The following is a 24,321-nucleotide window of genomic DNA, read 5'->3' on the forward strand; positions in this document are numbered from 1 at the left end:
CTTATATAAATAACTAGAACTTTTGTCATTTTAAAGTGTTCTTCATGGTTGAAAAGACAAAGGGCGCAATAGCCCGAGATGTACTCTTAAGGAGCCTACCGTTGCTCCTCAAGGAGCTTATAGGTTATTTTCAGAGGTCGACTGGCTTTGGCAGCCAAAACTAAATCTGAACGTGACTCGATTACACACAGGTGTTCCGAGCATGCTAGATAGCTAATTAGTACATGGTCACTCTGTATTCCGTCCGTCTTCCGTAAACAAGCACTGTAACATGGAGATGGCAGTGTGTGAACACTAACCCTATCAAGGTGTGTACTATCGCTGATATTAGATTGTTCTTACGCGTTCAAAACCTATATCGCGTGTTAATGTTCAGAATGAGCGTCAGGGCTTTTTATAACTCCCCCTACAGAACGCACCTTCGGCCAATGACTCTTATGTGTAATGTAACGGAACAGAGTCACGATAAAGGGCTAAGGACGCAAATGCCACCGCAATTCAATAACAACCTTTTTAAGAATGATTGATAGCTAAGGGAATAAATGTTTCTACCAGCGTCTTAGTATTCTAGCACAACAGCTGTTTCTCAACATCCTCTGCAGTAAACACCCATAACGCCGTATGTTTTCATTACCACGTTGCAGTAACGATAGAAAACAAGAGGCAACAAGTAGAATATTTTCATTTATCAATAACGATACTAAAATAACCGTTTCTAACCAACCATTTCATCCCTTATAGTTTACACTGAGCTGAAATTGAGGCCATGATCCTTGCTGGAGAGCCAGGGTTGATTTAAAGCTAATGTCCTCTATCCAGTGCTGCTTGTTCTGCGACTCCATCGTCTTGATTTACATTCTTCCTAAAGTGCTCCTGTGGCAACATGCCTGGCCCACTTACCCATCATGCCACTCCAGATGACTGATATCCCCCCCCAGCCACAATACAGCCAGATAGTAAAGCAATACAGGTACCGATAGTTAAGCAAACCCCATTGAGAGGATAGCACAACACAGGCCTGTGGGGAAACGGCCATGCAGGAATATACTTGTTTTTTTAAGTGCTGGACTGGTAAACATATTCAATCCCATACCTAGGCCTACTGTAAAACCATACAGTTATTGTAAAGCTCTTCTGGGATGCTGTAAATATGATGTATAAAATACAAAAGGACACAGTACACATATTATTGAGGTTTTAGAACATTACAAAACAGGGGATGGTCCATTTACACAATATATAATGCCTATATTTCCCTTAACTGAAATATGAAACTATACAGAGGGCTCCCATAACATTCTCAGGATTCAATGAGAGACCTCTAGTGTTTTTATTTAACCCTGAAAAGAACAGTTGAAGTGAATCTAATGCTCCAACTAAGGCCAGCAGCTCTGGTCTCCTCCTCTTGTGAACATTACAACTACAATATGCTGGATAATAATGAACAGATCCTCCACGTTCTCATTGGTAAGAAAATGAGAGGTGGGAGCTTAAAGAACAAAGAACATGTTTTTGGTTGTGGCAATTAAGGCAAGTGTTCAAACTTTGATTTGTCCTTTAACATGTACAAGGCACCCACATTAATCAAAGACATTTGGTATGATGCATTGCACAGAAATTGAAGAGATGACTACAGTACAGTTAGGAACTAAATCAATATTAAAAATCTGCAGCCACTAGAATGTCCTTATATATGGATAAAACAACACAGTATCTGTTCAAATCTAAATAGTACAAAAACAAAAGCTAAAGGTGTTGGAGAGGATGGGTACATGTGTGACTGGCATCTTTCTACATTGTCAACGGTCACCCTTTCCTAAAACATTTGTTACATTAAATCAATTTTCTTCATTAACTGTGAAATTATAGGGATACATATATTTCCTAGCCTAAATTAGGCCCTTTTCACATGGAATTTGAGATCTACATATATATCCCAGTTTTGGCTAATACAAATAGGCCAGTAGCATTTTTTTCAAATTATCATTAACTAATGTGGGAAAACAAACATAAATGGGTATTGAACAAGTACGTCAAATCTGCTGAAAACAAATGCATAAAGCGTTCAAGACACAGGGTAAAAACTATTCTTCCAAACGATAAAGATCCTTCCAGTTTACCATGAAACATAGTTAATTGATTGTCAATTCATCTTCCACCCTGATTATCCCAATTCGATCACAATCACACATCAACTGCCCTTTTGAGTAACAACAATAATCAACGCAGTGAATCAACTCATGTGTAATTCAGTCCCACAAGTCAGCTAGGGCAATGTGCAAATTGACCATTTATATTTACAATCCACATCAGAAGAGATTATGTCGTGAAAATAACAATACAACAAACCTTCTAAGAATGTCACCAATGAGATTCTAGGGTGTTGTGTGCAGAGATGACAAGAGACTCAGTGGAGACATGAACTGAACAGGGCAGGGGGCAGGGCAGGGCAGGGCAGGGCGTGTGTGTGTGTGTGTGTGTGTGTGTGTGTGTGTGTGTGTGTGTGTGTGTGTGTGTGTGTGTGTGTGTGTGTGTGTGTGTGTGTGTGTGTGTGTGTGTGTGTGTGTGTGTGTGTGTGTGTGTGTGTGTGTGTGTGTGTGTGTGTGTGTGTGTGTGTCTACACCAGGCTCCCCGGCCAGGACACCACTGTCAGTGTGACTTTATTCTTCTGCAGTTTGAGCATGGGGATGAGGGACGAGTTGTTCATGCCCACCGTGGTGGCTCCGTTCACAGCTACAATCTCATCACCACACCTGGAGACAACCCAGAGGGAGGGACAGTCAGTAAACATGGGGCAGGGATGGGTACAATACATGTAACACAATGACCTACCCACCACCCTCATTTTTATATTTCATTTAATTAGGCAAGTCGGACGAGAACCAACGGCTGTGCAGTAAGGTCCAAATACAGTACAATGGACTTCTACAGGAGAATCACACATCTAATGTAACCTGGAGACTAGGCTGGCTCCATCTCTACACTCTGTTTAATTTATGTTGAAAGCAGGTGTTTATTTCTGCTAAATCCTGTCCTTGGAGAGGCAGGCCTGCACAGAAAGGAGAAGGGTTGGGGTCAATTCCATTTAAATTCAGGAAGTATACTGAAATTCCAATTTCAACTCCCTTCAATCCTTTAACCTCTAGGCCAAACCATTCAGACGCTACAGATGTTTTCGTGAGAAGACTGATTTTTGGGATATCTCATGGTCTGACAAATACCGCTGTGGTCTCTGCCACCTTCCACCACGGATGTGCAATGCAGACAGGAGGATAAGGTGGATTGAGACACATACCATGCAAAAACATATCTCTAGCTTAAACAGAGGGATTTTTATGGGGATTTTTTAAATGATGTTACTTAGATTGACGTGTGCTTTTAAATGTGCAATTTGCAGAATCGCTCTGCCATTTCCTGGTTTCAAAGATTTATTAATAGTTTGCCTAATTACAGTTTATGTGACAAAACAAGCAATGTATAGTGTAGATAATCATTGTACCATCTAAACTGCTGTGCAATATCTTTTCAATAAAAAAATATATTGTATTTTTAGCTATTTGAAGCTGGTGTACAAAACCGAAAGGAAAACTAGCAAAAATGAAACTTAAGAACGGAAAGCATAGAAATAGCACACATAGAACAGATCTATCGCTTAGACTTGCTTTCAATACAAATGAGTTCTATAACTACATATCTATGTGGATTTGGTTGGATCCCCAAAACATTACATTTTGCAGCTTTAAATGAGGAAAATTTGATATTGGAATTTGGTTTACTTTCTGAATTGAATTGGAATTGACCTCAATCCTGAAAGGGAGTACATACTACTTAACAAAGAACTTTGCAGGCTTACCGAAACATAACCCCCTCCTTACTACTCATCACCTCTCCTACATTTCACCCACACAGATAGTAACGACACATATTTTCTCACTGAGGTTTATTATTAAACTAGCTTCGTCCATGTGAAGCAACTCACTTGAGGCGTCCGTCGAAGTGGGCAGGTGTACCAGGCACGATGGTCTTGATGAAGAAGGGCTGCTGTCCATGGCTCTCCTCGTAGCCACCCACAATGCTGAAGCCCCAGCTCTCCTGATTGGTCTTCAGCAACACGATGTTACGGCACCAGTGCATGTGACTGTAAGGAGGAGAGGAAGTGGACCAATTCAAATCTCTAAAGTGTCAGTGTCATTTCATAAACACAAAATGAAAACTTCCATTGTTTTAAATGGACACCTGAAACAATTGATAGGGTCATTTCTTTCATTCTGTACAGAACATTATCAATCACTATGACACAGATGAATGTGAACTGAAGGCATGCAAACTTGAGGCGAGTTATTTTCCAAACCAATGATTAGAATGTTGTTTACCTTGGCAGACCTAGCCAGTGGGTCCACAGCGGGGCCCAGTTGACATCATCCTCCCTTAGGTTCTCCACAGACTCCATTTCCTCTTTGCCAGCCTCCCCCTCCCCCTCAGGCTCCTCTGAGATGGTCTGGATGACTCTGAGGACTACCTGGGAGTGGGCAGTCTGGGCCTTCAGCACTGACACCGCCTCATTGTAGGTCAGCTGGGTCAGATCCACGCCATTGATGCTCATCAGGACATCCCCTAGGCAACCGAAACCAGAAGCGCGTCAAGAAAACGTAGTCTCTGCATGCAAAGCTGGCTTTACATCAAAAGGTCTCCCGGTTAAATGTGCAAGAGGTATGCACATTGTCTTCCCCATCACTAACATAAATATCCCCGTAGGCATTTACATCTGAACATTAGCCATACTACATTGGATCAAGGTATGGAATGAAAACTGTCATGTGGTTGTAGGAAAGCATAGATCGCAGGAGTACCTGTTTTGATAGTGCCGTCTCGGTGCAGGCAGCCGACAGGCTGGACACTGGTGATGTAGATGGGCAGGCGGCTGCGGCAGTCCCTCCCCCCAGCGATGGTGATGCCTAGGGAGAGCCTCGGTTCCTTCTTCAGACTCACTGTCTTCTCCTGGCTAGAGAAGCCCCCTGGAGGATCCTAGGAAAGACCAGGAAGAACCCTTAATTTGCTTTACAGTCATTAGGTGCATACAGTAGTCCATTCAGATTGACTTCCTGTTCTTATGATCAAATCTAATCTACTTCATAAGAATTCTTTCAAAGAAGACGGGCACAATTTGCCTGACACTACATCCTTTCTGGGCTGTGTCGCTATTATCTTCCCCTCTCTATTACCTAGAAGTGAGAAGGATCTTTTGACTTAATTGATTCCTTGTGAAACCGCTTGTCCAAACCAATGTGAGACAGCATCTCAGATGCAGCTGCGGACTCGAACCCAGAGGTTGACACTTGACTCTAGTAGCGGAGTGCACGTGTCGAAATCCACGGCTCCTGCCGGCTTCCTTGTTTCTCTCTCGCTCTCTGGAGACTGTAAATCTTCAGAGGGGATGGGGAGGAGATCCCTCCTCTTCCTCCACCAGCAGGGACCCCCCTCCCAGCAACACTCAAAGTCTGGGCTCTACAGGCGAAAGCTAACTGCCAACAGCTTTGATCCTCTGCCACCCAAAGCAACAAACAAACAAAACGTAGTGGTGGCCCCGTAGCGGCAGAGTGAGGCAGAACCCTGGGCCTTTTGATCTGGAGTGAGCAGGCCCCAGAGAAGGGCTTTCATCTCTGGAACAGGGACACAGGCGTCTGTCTGCTCCCAAGGCCCCTTTCACCTCTGTCTGAGTGAGGAGGGCTTCTGTGGAAGTGCTAGGTAGTCTGGACTGGTAACAGAGGGCTGGGGTGTGACTGTGGTGCCATGATTACCTTTACACTATGTAAACATGACAGGCTCTTATAATCATGTGTGTCCACACTAACTTACACTAGCATACACAATACTAACTGAGATATACAGCAGTTTGTGGTACAGTGATTTGTAAGTTCTAAACATCGGGGGAGGAGATTGTTTACCTTCATGTAGGTGGAGGGCCGTCTGAAGTACTGGGGTTCTGGAGCCCTCCTGGCCACTCGGCCCTGCCCCTCTCCACCGCTGCCCCCCTCCTCCTGGGGCTCTGGCTGCCTCATCACCACAAAGTTCACCCGCACCTCACTGGCCTGCAGACACACACATTATACACACACGTCATTCAGGCCTCACATTCAATACAAATCCAGCAAATCTATCCTGGGAACGTCCGCTAACATTAAAGTCACTGTTTCTTTAAGGGATTATAATGAATCCCATTTCCATTCTTTGGTCTCCGTGAAATAGCCGTGCTGTAACTTGTCTACATAAGACATACCTGTATGATCTGTGCTGCGCTCTCTGGGGTGCCGTGTCTCAGGTCCTGCCCGTTGATGGCCAGCACCTTGTCATTGTTACATAGTTTCCCGTCCTTGGCCGCCAGCCCCCCCGCCAGCAGGTCCAGAATAAAGATCCCAGTCTCGTCCGACTTGCGGATCAGTTTGATCCCCAGCGGATCCGAGCGGTCCCTCTTTACCAGCGTCACCTGGATCACCGTGCCCTGGCTGTGGGCGGTGCCGTGGGGACTGTGAGAGGAAGGGGAGGCAGTGGCCATGTTGGGGGAGGGGGTGGGTGGTGCTCAAGGCCAGGGCGTTGTGGGTGACGGGGGTTGAAGCCCTTCTCCTGCATGACGATGAGTCTGAGCAAAGGACATGGCCGCCGCAGCATGGAGATGGCCCGGCCGTGTGGGATAGAGGCTAGGCTGACGCCATTCACCTAGAAACACAACCCCACATGGTCAGTAACACTGCAGCTGGACTAAATACACAGAGTATCAACAGCTGGTCCCTGTGCTGATGGATAGTGGAAATAAAATACTTTTTCCCTCTTCAAGATATAATTCAAATCCAATCAAATGTTATTTGTCACATGCTTCGTAAACAACATGTGTAGACGAACAGTGAAGTGCTTACTTACGGGCCTTCACAACAATGCAGAGAGAAAATGTAGAATGATAACACAAGGAATAAATACACAATGAGTAACGATAACTTGGCTATATACAGGGAGTACCGAGTCGATGTGCAGGGGTACGAGGTAATTGAGGTGGATATGTACATTTAGGTAGGGATAAAGTGACAAGGCAAAAACAATGGGGGCGCCTTGCCATTACATTTGTATTATTATAAAAAATACAATTATTTTAATTATTATTTATTTTGTTGCAGTGGCTGCCACCATTTAGCAGTGGCAGTGTGCCGCTGCTAAATGCATATAGGGGAAACACTTATCTTTGACATGTGCTATACAAAAACCGCAGATACCTCCATTGATATAAATAATAAATCATTTAAACCTTTATTTAACTAGGCAAGTCAGTTAAGAACAAATTCTTATTTACAATGACGGCCTACCAATAATACAAAATAAATACAATATAAATATAGGACAAAACACACATCACAACAAGAGAGACCTAAGACAAAAACATAGCAAGGAAGCAACACAACATAACAACAACATGGTACAAAAATGATTGGGCACAGACAACAGCACAAAGGGTAGGGAGGTAGAGACAACAATACATAACGCAAATCAGCCACACCTGTCAGTAAGAGTGTCCGTGATTGAGTCTTTGAATTGCGATAAAACTGTCCAGTTTGAGTGTTTGTTGCAGCTCGTTCCAGCTGCCAGCTGCAGTTCTTTGGGGACCTTTAACAGAATGTGACTGGGAGAACGGGTGTTGCATGTGGGGGATGAGGGCTGCAGTAGATATCTCAGATAGGGGAGAGTGAGGCCTAAGAGTGTTTTACAAATAAGCATCAACCAGTGGGTCTTGCGACGGGTATTCAGAGATGAGAAGTTTACAACTGAGTATAGAGTGTAGTGATGTGTCCTATAAGGAGCATTGGTGGCAAATCTGATGGCCGAATGGGAAATAACATCTAGTCCCTCGAGAGCACCCTTACCTGCCGATCTATAAAGGATGTCTCTGTAATCTAGCATGGGTAGGATGGTCATCTGAATCAGGGTTAGTTTGGCAGCTGGGGTGAAAGAGGAGCGATTACGATAGAAGAAACCAAGTCTAGTAACTTTAGCCTGCAGCTTTGATATGTGCTGAGAGAAGGACAGAGCACCGTCGAGCCATATTCCCAAGTACTTGTATAAGGTGACTACCTCAAGCTCTAAACCCTCAGAGGTAGTAATACAACCTAATACTAATACTCCTTCTCTGGCCCACAATAATGGAATGGTCTGCCATATCAAAAGCTTTGGCCAAGTCAATAAAAATAGCAGCACAATATTGCTTAGAATCAAGGGCAATGGTGACATCATTGATGACTTTTAAAGTTGCAGTGACACATCCATAACCCGAGCGGAAACCAGATTGCATACTAGAGAGAATACTAGAGAGAAAGCCAGTCAGTTGATTAATGACAAGTTTTTTCAACACACTTGATAAACAGGGCAAAATAGAAATAGGCCTATAACAGTTAGGATCAGCTTGATCTCCCCCTTTTAAATATAGGATGAACCGTGGCTGCCTTCCAAGCAATGGGAACCTCCCCAGAAAGGAGAGACGGGTTAAAAAAGTCAGAGATAGGCTTGGCAATGATGGGGCAGTAACCTTAAAGAAGAAAGGGTCTAAACCATCTGATCAATATGGTTTTATGGGGTCAAGTTCAAGGAGCTCCTATAGCACCTTGGACTCAGTGACTGCCTGCAGGGAGAAACTTTGTAGCGGGGCAGAGGAAAAAGAGGGAGGAGTTTCGGGGCTAGTCACATTAGAAGGGATGGGAGATGAGAAAATGTTGAACAGGCAAGGAGGCATGGCTGAGTCAAATGGGGGGATCCTGACTTAATGAAGTTGTGATTAAAGAGCTCAGGTTATGGATGTTATGGTGCTTCTTGTAAATAACAACCAACATCAACATTAAGGGACATGGGCAGCTGTGAGGAAGAGGGTTTATTCTCCAGGTCTTTAACCGTTTTCCAGAACTTCTTGGTGTTAGACCCACAGAGAGAGAACTGCTCCTTAAAGTAACTCACTTTTGCCCTCTGGACAGCCTGAGTGCACTTATTTCTCATTTCCCTGAACGATAGCCAGTCAGCCTGAGCGTGCATGTGCCGAGCCTTTCGCCAAATGCAATTCTTGAGGTGGAGTAACTCTGCAAGATCACGGTCGAACCAGGGGCTGAACCTGTATTGAATTGTAATTTTCTTTATGGGGGCGTGTTTGTTAACAATACCACTGAAAATGTTTTTAAAAAAGAAGGTCCAAGCGTCTTCGACAGAGGGGATCAAGCTGATTCTATACCATTTTACAGGGGCCAGTTCATGATGGAAGGCTTGCTTATTAAATTCTTTTAGAAAGCGTCTATGACAGATCAGGACAGGTTGTTTCATTGAGCAGCCATTACGAACACAGGCTGTATAATAGTGATCACTAAGGTTTCAGTCTGGTGTTTTTTGTAATGACATATCAGGATTATTTGTGAGGATAACATTGAGGAGAGAATCCTTTTCTCTGTGTTTGGAGTCATACCTTGTGGGAATGGGAATAATCTGAGAAAGATTTCGGGAGTCCCATTTCTTTAGGACTTAGTCAGGTGGTTTAAGCATGTCCCAGTTTAGGTCACCAAGCAGGACAAATTCAGACTTAGTGTAAGGGGCCAGGAGAGAGCTTAGAGCAGGAAGGGTACAGGCCGGTGCTGATGGAGGACAATAGCACCCAGCAACAGTCAACAAAGAGCTATTTGAAAGTTTAATGCTTAAAACCAGCAAATCAAATTGTTTGGGGACTGACTTGTGGAGACAACCGAGCACTGAAGGTGAAAGGTATCCTTGTATTGTACCGACCTCCTGTAGAATAGTTGTGCAAAATAGTTGGTCCCAATTTAGAGCAATTCCAGCTTTACAAACATCATCCAAGAGAAGCCCTTCTTAAAATCAATGGATCGACTCAAGGGGAAGCAAGAGATCAAAAAATTAGGAACGCAATCTCCGCTCCTTCACGCATACAGTATCTCTTTATAGCCACTAGCCAGCCGTCCACAAAAGACCCAAAAAGTGGGGGGTTATATTACTGCTCCCGAGGCAGCCAGTGAGGTGGATGAGAGGTATTTTCATTCCAAATTCCACCTTTTTGATTGGTCAGCTCAGAGGAAGAGATGGGCTCCGGCATTGTCCTGCACCCCTGCCAGAATAGAGTGAACTGGTCTGTCAGCTCAGTTTACAGTAGCACCGCCACATTCCAGAACAGCCGGGGGGGGAGAGAAATCCAAGGAGGAGAGAGGGAGCAAGATCGTGGGAAGAAAGGAAGCTGCATCTTTGTGAAACCCCCTTCAAAGACATACAGTACTATCTCTGTACCCTAGTTGTACCCTTTGGATAAAAACCAGGTGAATGCTTTGTTTACATCTGTTTTGAAATAGTTCAGGATCTACTCTCCACAATGTATCCATTTGAATAAACCATTAAGATTCTGAAAGGTCACAGAATATACAAATAGCCACATTACTCCACTAACTAGTGTCCACTTTCATTTGTAGGGAACCAAATAAGACCCATCCTATCAAGAAAGTGGGTTTACAGTGCCTTCCGAAAGTATTCACACCCCTTGACTGTTTCCATGTTTTGTTGTGTTACAACCTGAATTTTAAATGGATTAAATTGAGATTTTATGTCACTGGCCCATGCTGTAATGTCAAAGAGGAATTACATTTTTTAGGGATTTCTACAAGTTAATAAAAAATGAAAAGCTGAAATGTCTTGAGTCAACCCCTTTGTTATGGCCTAAATAAGTTCAGGAGTAAAAAATGTCACATCGTAGGTTGCATGGACTCTGTGTGCAATAATAGTGTTTAACAGGATTTCTGAATGACTACCTTCTCTCTGTACCCCACACATACAATTAAGGTCCCACAGTCGAGCAGTGAATTTCAAACACAGATTCAACCACAAAGACCAGGTTTTCAAACACCTCACAAAGAAGGGCAACAATTGGTAGATGGGTAAACATTTAAAAAGCAGACAATGAATATCCCTTTGAGCATGGTGAAGTTATTAATTACTGATGGTGTATCAATATCAATATACCCAGCCACTACAAAGATACAGGCATCCTTTCACCAAGAGGCCAATGGTGCCTTTTTAAACAGTTACAGAGTTTAATGGAACACTGAGGATGGATCAACAGCATTTTATGTTGTTACTCCACAGTACAAACTTAATTTACAGTGAAAAGAAGGAAGCCTGTACAGAATAAATATATTCCAAAACATGCATCCTGTTTGCAACAAGGCACTAAAGTAACTTTTTGTCCTGAATACAAAGTGTTATGATGGGGGCAAAACCAATACAACACATTACTGAGTACCACATTCCATATTTTCAAGTGGTTGCAGCATCATGTTATGGGTATGCTTGTAATCGTTAAGGACTGGGGAGTTTTTTCAGGATAAAAAATACATGTAATGTTGCTGAGCACAGGTACAATCCTAGAGGAAAACCTGGTTCAGTCTGCTTTCCTCTAGACCCTGGGGGAAGAATTCACCTATCAGCAGAACAATAACCTAAAACACAAGCCCGAATCTGGTTGCTTACCAAGAAGACAGTGAATGTTCCTGAGTGGCTGAGTTACAGTTTGGACTTAAATCTACTTAAATCTATAACAAGACCTTAAAATGGTTTTCTTGCGACAGAGCTTGAAGAATTTTAAAAAGAATAATGGGCAAATGTTGCACAATCCAGGTGTGTAAAGCTCTTAGAGACCCAGAAAGACTCACAGCTGTAATTGCTGCCAAAGGTGCTTCTACAAAGTATTTACCCATAGGTGTGATGGGTAAATTAGATATTTATGTATTTTATTTTCAATAAATTTGGGGGGGGGGGTATCCTGACTGGATAGGTCAAAGCTTCCTAACAAGCACTATCTACACAAAATGCAGCCATTACCATCGTCAAGGCGATCATTTCAAAGTATACAGCTACAGCACTAAAATTACACGAGGATGCGAAGGAGGGGAGAGGACTGAACATATCTTCCAGGTGACCTATTATCCCTCTTATTTACAGTGAAGAAACTGTCTCACCTCCAGAATGTGGTCCCCTGGGGCCAGCCTGCCGTCATGGCCTGCCAATGAGTCACGGATGATCTCCTGGATTACTATGTTCCCCAGGGGCGTGTCCTTTCCTCCCACCATACGCAGGCCCAACTCCTCTTCCTGCTGCTCCCGAAACATCTCCACCACGTTGGTCTCGGCCACCAGGCTGGACCGCAGGGGGGTCTCTGTGGAGAGACGAGGGGAAGGACATGGGCAATGGAGGTACACATGTTTACATATATAGAGACAAACAACCTGAGACATACAACTTGACACACACACACACACAGATTCATATATGCTCAAACACATTTTACCAATGGTCCATGGTTGCCTTTTATTGTGTGTCCAATCCCAACACACAGCCCTGGTTTTGAATCAAGTAGGGCGGGTAGCAAACTATTCCCCAAGAAACACTCACGATGAGGTAATCATTTCTGTGATATCAATCGCCAGTTGCCAGGTAACTTTGTTTTGATGGACTTCGTTCCACGGTACTGGATTACAAAATGCCTCAAGGGGTTCTAAGGCTAGACCAAACAGAGTTTAGATTTGATACCAGAGGAGGTTGGTGGGAGGAGCTATAGGAGGACTGGTTGATACACGTTCTGAAGGTTCAGACGATGATTTGGCCCGAGTGTCTGAAATCCGAAGCCCCCAGCTAAATTAACGATGTCAGCAATACTCCTTAGACTCCCTTAGACAGCTCTCTTGCCAGGGATGGCCACATTAAAGGGGTTTGGGATTTTCCCTAAAGTCAACACAGCTGACAGACTGTTTCCACTAATTTCCGTTCCCTTGGGTCGTTCATAAACTCCATACATCTTCGTTGACCCAATTAACACTGTTAGGGCTGGTACGGTGACTGTATTACTGCCACACCGGTGGTCACGAGTCAAAAAGGCAGTCAAATTCCAAGTGACTGTTTAGTCACTGTAATTAGGCTTCTCCAAGCGCTGATGCTGTTGATGGCCATTAGTAGCCTACCAAACTTGCTTACTGCCTGGTACTCAGCATTCTATTTTCCCTCTAATGACATCAACGCAAATGTAATCGAAAATCAAATCAAACACTTCATGAGAGCCCATGAGCTCATGTTGCGCTACATTTCTATAGGCTATGCAATTGCGTGAAAAAAAAACGGAGTGATGGCCTCTATTAAAAAGAGGAGGATCCCATCAGCTTCCTATTGGCTAGGACTACTATATTTATTTCTCAACTTTACTAATATGAAGCAAATTGCTTTTCTTTAAAAACAGGTGTATAGCCTACCTGGCTGGCATGAAAATGACCCACGGGAAAAGTGTCCTACATCCGCTATTCAACTGCATAGATTATATGTATTTTTACCCTGCCCCTGTTCCGAGACAGGTGCATTATTAATGGTCCATTCTAAATCAAAACAAATTTCACACATATACTAAATAATATACTGTATGTAAAGACAAGATTAAATCAAGAATAGTCTGATGGGTGACAATATTAGCCTATCACTTGTGAATGATGCCCAAGGCAAGAAACAATACCAAAACCTTTTTGAATCATAGTCGCGTTCGCATTGCTGCGCTTATAATGTGAGGAAATAGCCTAATAGTTATTGATCAACGTTGCGTAAAAAAGTTTTGTTTTTATGCTAGTAGTTGTATTAATTTGGGATCTAGCGCATTCTGTCCCAGACTATGGAATATTTATTTTTCGCACAGAAATGGTCAACCTTTGTACTATGGAGGATAGTAGATTGACATAGGCTAGTACTTTTGATGTTTGTTAAGCCTACTCATCTTGTTGGCTGACGAAAAGTAAATGTGGACAGTTCTTCCAATATCTTCAATATGCACCTCGGAATTGGATAAGGACACGCGCAGTTGCGTCCCCGATGTGTCTGTCTTCACTTGTTGCCTGTGAGAAATACCCCATCAGTTGATGGAGAGCCATGTGAGTGAGAGGTGCTTCGGAGCATGCAGCACTCAGAGATAAGGGAATTATAATTATTATATTTAGCCCAAGGTCACAACGGCCACTAGCCACAAAAGGAATAGATTCTTTTCGGGGGCATATCCTTTCTATTTTATTCAGCTTTGTTCAATTGTATTCTTCATACTATAACTTTTTTAAATAATGCCATGGAATTCTAAGCAAATCTTGTCTGCTAAATTAACTAGCGAAGCCCACAGCAATATGGCACAGGACCTAACATCAGGACCTAGCATAAGGACAACTCAGAGTATGCTATTCTGTTCATCTGAAATAGACTACATTTTCTTCATATCATGATTCTTTAGACCTGTCTAAAATGAATAATGGATTTATTGTGAAAGTGTAGGCTATATTACATAGGAACATCTACATTTTAAAAAGTCTAATAAATCTAAGGTCTGCATCAGTGGCTTGTAGGCTGTGGAAGCCAGGAAATGCTAAATGTGTTTATGTTAATTAACGGTCAATTACCGTGAGATCTGCAGCTATTTGCTGAATAATCACCGGCTGACATCATTTCGTGACCGCCACAGCCCTAAACTGATATAGATTTTTCCATTCTTAAAAAGTTAAAATGTTTTCAATGGGAGCTCAGTGCTATTTACTTAGACTGACAGACTATCATTATCATACACATAAAATCAGACTTCAGACATAGTGACGTCAGTGAGACGTCTAACTGTTTGCGGTGTGGGCAGAGTAGGCAGTGAGTGACGTGTGACATCTTACCCTCCTCGCTCTCTTCGAAGGCGGGGTTGATGAGGCCAGGCTCTGGCAGGACACCCCGGGTGGGGGTGCGGGTCATCGTAGGGGTGTGTTTGGCATCAGCATCCAACTCCCCCTCGCCCCTGTTCCCCTTAAGGGCTTTCCGGTGGGGTCTCTTCCTCCTCTCCGCCTCCTCCTTCAGCCTTCTGAAAACAGGACATCTGAGAGAAGGAGGAGTGGGGTAGAGAAAAAGAGAGGTCAACCTTCAACAGTCCTTTTATTTAACCCTCATGACATTTGTCCAAAACAGTCAGTGAAGGTAACCTAAAGTATTGACCAGAAAAAAAGAGAGTACGATTAGATGTTTATTCATTTGTTTCAGTGAGGAGGATCATTCTAAAACGCCAAATGGGGCTCAAGCTAGAGGTGTGGAAATGAATAGATTTAGTGACTGGTGAGGGAGTTAAAGAGAGAGAGAGACTATGGGAAGAGGAGAGGAGCTATGCAGATGAGGAGGCTATTTTACTGCATTGCAGGGAGTCTGAGGGGGGGACAGGTCGAGTGTGATTAAGTCAGAGAGAGAGCTACTGCTGCTGGTCCTGCTGTCTGAACTTTGCCTCCTCTCTGTTTGCAATGGGCGGATGGCTGCAACATGACCAGCTATCACAAAACAACCTTTACCCACTACTGACTGCGTCATTGTTGCTCGCTAACCACTAAGATGATAAGCACCACACTGGCCACGTGATGAAAGGGAAGACTAATGCATAAATTACACTCCCCCCGGAGGGTATGACATTTGAGACTGAACCTCTCCTTCGAATCCAGGTACTATGTAATTAAAGCTATTTCATTGAAGTCTAAACGTGACTGACTTATGGTCAGTGTATCCATGTTAGGTTAACATTTGACAGGCCTGTGTACCCATTAACTCTAAATTAATTGCGTAGGAAAATGCATGTCAGGCATAGGCATAAACAAATTCAGGCAGAGGGAAATAGACACATTTAAACCAGTGTAAAAAGACAGTTCCTATTTAGGCTTTTTTTACTGCTGCTGCAAAGCAGACATTTTAAGCTTAACTCTAAACAAAATATCTTTCCCATCTCCAACTCCCGCTTACTTGTGCCCCGGCCATAACCCTCTTTACCTGTTGTGTAGATGGGGCTGCAGCTCGCAGCGCTGCATCTGCTGCTGGCACTCAGTGTGGTGTGGGCAGAGCACGGTCAGCTTGTCCAGCAGGTTCCTGACCAGCAGGCTGGAGGGCCGGCACTGGTGCAGCTGTAGCCGCTGGCGGTCCACGGGACAGAAGTCCTGCTCCTTCAGGAAGCTGCTGAGGCACTGGAAGCAGTAAGTGTGTCCGCACGGCGTGTCCATGGGCCGCAGCAGGGGCTGGAGACAGATGTGGCACACCAGCTCATCATCTACCTCATCCTGGTACTCATACAGGTGGTTCTCCTGGCCCCCTTCATGCTGCTGGCCACAGTCCTTACACATCTTTGCCCATGCCAGGCCAGCACTGCTGATGCTGCTGCTACTGTTGGGGACATTGGGCTCCGTCATGGCCACTGGCTGGAATAGCTATCTAGCAAGTTCAACTTCCTTTGTTCCACTGTCCAACTTTCTCTGTTCCCGCACTCACTCTTGATCCCAGAAAGGAAGTGTCTGCTTAGATTATTTCATAAGGGGGCAAACATCCCAGACTGAATCCATTGAAAGGGGTGAAGTTGAAACCCTGATCCACTGTTCGTCCTCTCCGCCTCAAGTCTTCATCTTGGATTTCTGTTGAGGGGAGCACAAAGAGGTCTGCAGTTAGAGTTGGTACTTTTCCTACTCATACCGACCGGCACAACAGGAAATTACAAATCCACAGAGCGGCAACAATATGGAGGCCAGCCGCAGCTGTTTCCTCTCAGCCGGTTTCCTGAGGAACTAAAGGAAATGAAATGAGGCGAGAAAAGGAGAAAAAATGACTAAAAGTGAAAACCGTGCTAATGGTAGGAACAAAGGCATGGCACTGGGAGAGAATGAGAACTCTGAATGAACTGGGCAGAAATGCAATCCCCATCACTAATGACCCCCTCGTGCCCAATCAGCAGAGTTCTCCATCCCTCTGTGAGGCTTCTAATCTCTCCACTAATTCCCTCTCTTTAGGAGAGGCTGATTATTAATGCATTCTTCGGCAACAAGTCTTTTGGCAACAAACTCCACACATGTGCAAAGAAAAGAAGCTGATTTGTACGTTTCAATCAACACTCTCGTCAAATGAATCATAAAACCCACAAACTGCAAAACAAACTAACAAGCATATATCAACATCTTACAAACACAGGAGGTTGGTGGCACTTTAATTGGGGAGGACGGGCTCGTGGTAATATCTGGAGTGGAATCGGTGGAATGGTATCTAATACAAACACATGGTTTCACGTTGACGCCATTCCATTTGCTCCGTTCCAGATGTTTTTATGAGCCGTCCTCCCCTCATCAGCCTCCTGTGCTTACAAAGTACACTGAGTAGGAGTTCCTCTCCAACATTACTGATGCAAATACTGTGTTTACATGCCACCATTTCTTGTTCCACTTTGACACATGGTTAAGATCAGATTCCCTGCATTCACCGGTCCCAGCACTCCTCTCTGACCCCGTTAAGAGGTCAGCAAGGTAAAAGAGCAGACGGATTCTTTATCTTGTTCATCATTAGCTTTGTTCCACCTACCTGAGAAGCTGATATCAGCATTGTCAAGAACCCCGGCCGGTCGGCAGCCACTGCATGCAAACGAGAACCTCAAACCCAACAGCTGTGCTGGCTGCCTGCAGCCTGACTGAAACCAGAGCTCCACATCCCCGGCACACAGTCAGTGGATCTGTGTGTGTGTGTGTGTGCGTGAGTGGCAAACTGAGGGGGAGTGGTGTGACTAGGCACAGGGGAGCTCGGCAGAGAGGCGTTCAGCCTGCCTCCGTCGATTCCTGAAGAGGGGGGAGAGGAGGAGGAGTGGAGGGGGACTAAAACTGCTGATGTCGCACTAGCTCAGGCAAAACACTCGGAGACCAAACCGAGGGCTGACCAATTACACAGAGGCTGGTGTACACACACACACACACACACACACACACACACACACACCACACACACACACACAAACACAAAACACACAGCCTGAGGTCAAACAGGACGGCCCACTCTCTCGCCTTTCTTTCTTGTTACTCAAGTGATCCCTCATCTTGTAATCGATAAGGGTCATGGATCCTGTGGCTGGGTGGAGGAAGCATAACCACGGTTCTGCCCCACTTACAGTATTTGGGAATTCACATAACCAGGCTCCATGGCTCTACAAATAATCAATCTGACCTGAGACTACTTTGGATGAAGGTCAAGGGTGTCCTATATTGGAATTCTGTACATAATAAAACAAACCCTACCCACTTGAGTGGAATGCCTCCTTTTCAGCACATGCATATTTAGACTTGCCTGACCGAGACAGAGATTAGCCTAAATAAAATTCCTCATAATCTTAAATATGCATATTTGCCATAGCATAAAAGCACACTGTCTATAAATGTTTAATAGGAGAGAGCTGGACAGAGAACTTGTCCTAAGGAGTGGAAGGATCCATTGAGTGTCATTGAGGAAGCAGCCCTTGCTGTTATTAAAGGCAGTGGGCCACTGAGGAGCCAGGCAGGCAGGATGTGATGGATGGCCTGCTCAGCCACTGAGCCCTTCCACTCCAGCTCTTTCTGGATGGTGGAGGCCCTCTCATATACCAAGTAGGGACGGCTGGGAAGCCATGTGTCAACGTCCACCCCCCCCCCCTCCCCACCTAGACACACAACACACACTACTGCAGTGGTTTACGATGTTGTGGCTGTTCCTCAAGGACGCACACTGCTCATTCATGGCAGGGGTGAGACTAGCTACCATTAGGGTTGGGGCGGTATACAGATGTTCATACCGTCATGCAGTTTTTGTACCATACCAGGGTATACGGTATTAACGGATGTGCACACAAGAAGCGCTATTATTACTTTTATTTTTTGACGCACAAAATAATTTAGGCAACATGGATCTTAATCCAGGAAGGGATTGAATGTCTCTGCTGTAACCAAGAAGCTTGATCTTGCCACCAAGCAAGCAAATAGCAAACCAAATGCATAGCTGGAGCCCTGAGCTGGATATCATTTATTTGACACATCTTAGACAGTTTACTTGTATTTATAAGCAGTGGCGTGGCACCCATTTTGTTTTTACGGTATTGAAAATCATACCGTCGGTATGTCTATATACCCCGGTATATACGGTATATCGCCACAGCCCTAGCTACCATACATAATCCCCTGGTTATAACTACGGCCACTACACAACCCCTGGTTATTATTGCTACTACTGCACATCCCCTGGTTATTATTTACACATCCCCTGGTTATTACCACTGCCTTTACACATCCCCTGGATATTACTACTGCCTTTGAACGTCCCTTGGTTATTACTACTGCTTTTACATGTCCCCTGGTTATTACTACTGCTTTTACACGTCCCCTGGTTATTATTTACACATCCACTGGTTATTACTACTGCTTTTACACGTCCCCTGTTTATTACTACTGCTTTTACACGTCCCCTGGTTATTACTAATGATTTTACACATCCCCTGGTTATTACTACTGCTTGTACTCGTCTCCTGGTTATTACTACTGCTTTTACACATCCCCTGGTTATTACTACTGCTTTTACACATCCCCTGGTTATTACTACTGCTTTTACACGTCCCCTGGTTATTACTACTGCTTTTACACATCCCCTGGTTATTACTACTGCTTTTACACATCCCCTGGTTATTATTTACACATCCACTGGTTATTACTACTGCTTTTAGACGTCCCTACTGTTTATTACTACTGCTTTTTACACGTCCCCCCTGGTTATTACTAATGATTTTACACATCCCACGCTCTCCTGTTATTACTACTGAATGTCTTGTACTCGTCTCCTGGTTATTACTACTGCTTTTACACATCCCCTGGTTATTACTACTGCTTTTACACATCCCCTGGTTATTACTACTGCTTTTACACGTCCCCTGGTTATTACTACTGCTTTTACACATCCCCTGGTTATTATTTACACGTCCCCTGGATATTACTACTGCCTTTGAACGTCCCTTGGTTATTACTACTGCTTTTACATGTCTCCTGGTTATTACTACTGCCTTTATACATAATTTGGTTATTACTACTGCTTTTACACGTCCCCTGGTTATTACTACTGCTTTTACACATCCCCTGGTTATTATTTACACGTCCCCTGGATATTACTACTGCCTTTGAATGTCCCTTGGTTATTACTACTGCTTTTACACGTTCCCTGGTTATTACTACTGCTTTTACACGTCCCGTGGTTATTACTACTGCTTTTATACGTCCCCTGGTTATTACTACCGCTTTTACACGTCCCCTGGTTATTACTACTGCTTTTACACATCCCCTGGTTATTACTACTGCCTTTATACATCACTAGGTTATTAATACTGCTTTTACACGTCTCCTGGTTATTACTACTGCCTTTGAATGTCCCTTGGTTATTACTACTGCTTTTACACATCCCCTGGTTATTACTACTGCTTTTACACGTCCCCTGGTTATTACTACTGCTTTCACACGTCCCCTGGTTATTACTACTGCTTTTACACATCCCCTGGTTATTACTACCGCTTTTATACATCACTAGGTTATTACTACTGCTTTTACACGTCTCCTGGTTATTACTACTGCTTTTACACATCCCCTGGTTATTACTACTGCTTTCACACGTCCCCTGGTTATTACTACTGCTTTTACACATCCCCTGGTTATTACTACCGCTTTTACACGTCCCCTGGTTATTACTACTGCTTTTACACATTCCCTGGTTATTACTACTGCCTTTATACATCACTAGGTTATTACTACTGCTTTTACACGTCTCCTGGTTATTACTACTGCCTTTATACATAATTTGGTTATTACTACTGCTTTTACACGTCTCCTGGTTATTACTACTGCCTTGATACATCACTTGGTTATTACTACTGCTTTTACACATCTCCTGGTTATTACTACTGCATTTATACATCACTTGGTTATTACTACCGCTTTTACACGTCCCCTGGTTATTACTACTGCTTTTGCACATCCCCTGGTTATTACTCCTGCTTTTACACGTCCCCTGGTTATTACTACTGCTTTTGCACATCCCCTGGTTATTACTACTGCCTTTATACATCACTTGGTTATTACTACTGCTTTTACACGTCTCCTGGTTATTACTACTGCCTTTATACATCACTTGGTTATTACTACTGCCTTTACACATCCCCTGGTTATTACTACTGCCTTTACACATCCCCTGGTTATTACTACTGCCTTTACACATCCCCTGGTTGTACATAAACCTTTCTTTGATTCTTCTTTCATGTTATAACTTTATTAATTATGTCTGTTCAACTACTCATCTCCTAAAAGCGCATGTTGTTGTGTATAACCGATCTAAAGTCCCATTGAGCTTCAATGTTTAATATCATATATTTTAATCAATGGTTTCTAATGCTAGGAGGCAATTGCTAGGAGGAAAATCCTCAGTGGTATTGATGTTTTCATAATTCTTAGTCAATCGTTATCTCGGGCTAAACATGCTTTGACAGCAGTGGTATACATTGTCAATGTGATGTTGCATTGTTAAGTACTGAAATTTTCACGAGAAGTTGAATCCTGTTGAAAGGTATGTTCTGAAGGTGACAAAGTCACCTTGATGGGGGAAAATGTCTCAACAACAATGAATAATCATGTGACATTCAAAGCTTTCTAGGAAAAAATGTCTTGGCTCACCATTAAAGTGTCCTTTTTCCAATGCAACTTGCAGTTGCATTGGAAAAGTAATTGTCACATGTGCTCCCTCTCCGGCCTCTAGGGTACTAGGCTGCTCATTATGGCGCACACCTGTCACCATCATTACACACACCTGTGCGTCATCAGACTCACCTGGTCTCCATCACTTCCCTGATTACCTTCCCTATATATGTCACTCCCTTTGGTTCCTTCCCCAGGCGTCATTGTTTCTGTTTCATGTCTGTGTGCTGTTAATTTTTCTTGTTTGGTATTATGTTACGTTTATTTTATTTAAACACTCACTCCCTGAACTTGCTTCCCGACTCTCAGCGCACATTGTTACAGTCATTCATAGCCAGGTGAACTTTTAAGTCAGACAGGACTGTCAGCTGTTCAGTTACTGTGGTTATAACTGCTATATGACTGACAATAAAACTCACCTCACAAATGTCTCCATTGTGTCTCTATGTCACATGTTCCGCCACACCCTCGTGAAGTGAAAGCAGGGGTAAAGCCATGACGCAGACCGAACAACTCCCTTGGCTAAGACAGTATTTAATAATATAAAAGGGGTGTGACCTGAAGGATTTGACTCGGATTGACTTAAAGTGAAAATTCAAGCAATGCCAAAACAGAAAACCTCCCCCTTAAAATTCACATTGCTTCATAATCTACCCACTCCCTTTCTACCAGACAGACGCATGATTGCTAGCCACCCTGGAGCCTTGAGCATGGTACCCATTGGTACCACAGTCTCTGCTACAGAGACCCATCCAGGTTAAAGCACAGTCATAGGCTCTAATCCTCCCACTGTTCCGCAGCAGACCACTGTCTGAAGAGCACACTTCACACTGGGCTCCAGAAACAAGACATCAACTTCTGACCATGAATATCTATGAATATCCATCCATAACTAGAGAATAGCTGTAAGTTTAAGCAATATTGCCTTGTGCCTTGTAATACCATTACCAAAAACACACATATCTTGAAGATATTTTATAATGTCTCTCCCTCATGAGGAGGGAGGATAATGAAAGTTCACAGAAGTAACAAGTAATGGCAGACCTACCAATTAGTTAGTGATTTATTTTTATCATATCAATTTTGTTTATGAAATATGAAGTGATTAAAAGTCGTAATTCCATTATCAAATTGTTAACGGAATTATAAAAACATTTGTAATGCAATTACTGCAACTGAATTGGCTACAAGAGGAAATCATAGTGGTCACAAACGACAGATATTTAACAAGAGTTTTTGGAAAACGAGTTCGCATAAAAACAGTTTACACATCCCCACATATGCACAGTTCTTCCACTAAATGAGCTTTTGTACATTTTTTCAGTCTAAATTGTTAAATGTAGTCCTTGTGCATAGTTGTGTGGTTTGTTAAACTTGGTTTTCATTTGGCATACATTTTAAACAGTCAAAGCATCATTCCATTACTGTGGAATTGCCCATCTTCTTTTTACCCTTCTTTTAACTAGGTAAGTAATTTAAGAACAAATTTGTATTCACAATGACGGCCTACCCCGGCCAAACCCTAACCCAGACGACGCTGGGCCAATTGTGCACCGCCCTATGGGACTCCCAATCACGGCCGGAAAATTACACCGTTTCCCATGGAGAGGAGCTCAGCATTAACGAAAATAACGTCATTAACCAGTAGCCCCTACCACCTCAAGATCAAACAGGACTGTCTGAAATTGCCATGCACATCCTGGTTGTATGAGCAAATCTTCTGTTACCTCTATTTAAATGCTTTAAGTCAAATGATGTACCATTTCAATATTCTGTATTACTGCAATATTCACTGTAAATAACACGGCCTTGGTACTATAGAATAAAACATTTTTTTGTTTATTTTTATTTAACATTTATTAAGCTAGTTATATTCTATATTGTTACATCATTCACCAGATAGTGCCCGCTTTTAATGCTGACACACAGGCTTCAACACCATGGTGTTAATGTAGAAAAGAGGCCATCATTGGGGCTGGTCTATTCCTTGGTCAGAAACCATAAATAATTCACTGTCCCCACTGACACCAACAGCTGATGACGAGGTTAACAACCAGCAAACATTCCCCTTCCTTCATTTATACATTGCAGATGTATGGCAAATCTATTACGTGTTAACCCTCCTATACATTTTATGACATAGGCTATTATTTTGTCTACTCATGTCACTGGAAAATAATGCGAAACATTACGCAATCTAAAAACAGAAACTTACTGGACACATTACGTTCTCTCACCTTCAACAACACAGCGGGTGATATGTGCTACCTTTAATTAGTTGGAATGTGTTAGGCTAGGCTATATTTTCATACACTTATGCTATAGGTGGACTGTATGAAATGTGTGAGAATACATTTGAAAATTTTAAAACAAGCATGTTTGATGAGAGAATAGAATTTGCGGGAGCCGAGACCATAGAGATGGCCGAGACCGAAACTCGTCTTCTTACCTGTGTGAAGGGCTTTTTCCCGGAAGTAATAAAACAAAGACGGTCGTGAAATCGTGCTATGACTAAAGTAACCTATAGCCTCGAGAAACTCCGATAATAAAGCTAGAAACAATTAAAATAATCATACACGTTATATTTCTGAGTGAATAGTACAGATCATTCTTCACAGGGCGCCGCCTCAGGTGTTGTTGGTTGTACAGGCCAGAGATGGAAAAGTCAGCGAGACATCCCACTCCCTCATGTTTTATGTTTCAATGGAAGTCAATG

General features: G+C 43.2%; 1 pseudogene; it reads right to left on the minus strand.

Annotated features, from left to right (window-relative positions):
* Positions 1-1,184: 1,184 nt before the first annotated feature.
* LOC135545848 (ligand of Numb protein X 2-like) lies at positions 1,185-24,321 on the minus strand (annotated as a pseudogene).

The sequence above is a fragment of the Oncorhynchus masou genome, chromosome 9 (genome assembly GCF_036934945.1).
Source record: "Oncorhynchus masou masou isolate Uvic2021 chromosome 9, UVic_Omas_1.1, whole genome shotgun sequence".
NCBI classification, from domain to species: Eukaryota; Metazoa; Chordata; class Actinopteri; order Salmoniformes; family Salmonidae; genus Oncorhynchus; species Oncorhynchus masou.